Source organism: Psammomys obesus, unplaced genomic scaffold (genome assembly GCF_907164565.1).
Source record: "Psammomys obesus unplaced genomic scaffold, mPsaObe1.curated_primary_1811, whole genome shotgun sequence".
Taxonomy (NCBI): domain Eukaryota; kingdom Metazoa; phylum Chordata; class Mammalia; order Rodentia; family Muridae; genus Psammomys; species Psammomys obesus.
In genome coordinates this window covers 43,212-44,137 of record NW_026590261.1, presented here as the reverse complement: position 1 = coordinate 44,137, position 926 = coordinate 43,212, and positions in this window count along the sequence as shown.

Here is a 926-nt window from a genome sequence, read left to right as displayed (position 1 = left end):
GTAGACATTCGAGAAGGGGAGGAAGCAAAATGGTGCTAGTAGAGAGAAAATCTCACCCAGGAGAGAAGATGGTCTTAGATGAAGGGTTTGGATGTAGGTTGGCGAGAGCATTAGGATGTATTTGTGCCAATCAAAAGTGAAGACTCACCTATAGGCTGGTGTTGGGTGCAGGAATGTAGTGATCAGGTAGCCAGGAATTGATGCCAACCAGAAGGGAAGACTCACCAATCAGCCTTTGTTGGATATAGGAATGTAGCAATCAAGTAGCCAGGAAAGGGGAGTCCCAAAACTAGGGAAAGGGGAGGAATTCCACCCTCTGAGAAAGGCAATAGGTGAGAAACTAATGCACAAGCTGCCTTCCAACTTACTCCGTAATCAAGCAAGTCTTGAATTTGTGATCTCTTAACATCAGCCTCCTGGGTTGCTTGGGTAACCGGCATGGGACACCCTTGAAATTTTCTTCAACTTAATTTTATCACTAAGCATTTTTTTAAACCAAAACTTTAAATAAAAATAGAAACAATATTTCTTAAGGTTGGCCTCAAAGTGTTGGGAATTCTTCTGCCTTAGTATACCTACTGCTGACAGAACACGCATGGTACCCCTGTTTTGGAAAGCTGCTCAGATGATGCCAAGGACAAGAACCAAGACAGAGAGGGCGCAAGACTCAAGAAGAGAATTCTATCAAGGCGGAGGAAAGCCCAGCCACGACGTCAGGCCGTCAGACCGCCACGCGGAGCGATTCATTTACTCAACAACGGGGGGTGGGGAAGTTCTGTCTGAATATTAGTTTGGGACCCCACCTAGCAGATCGAGTGGGACGTTCCATTGATTCCGTCTTCAGCTCCCGGCCAATCAAACAGCCATTCTTTATGCGGTAGTCCCGCCCCCGGGGCAACGTAGCCCTGCCCTTCCTATAGTATGGT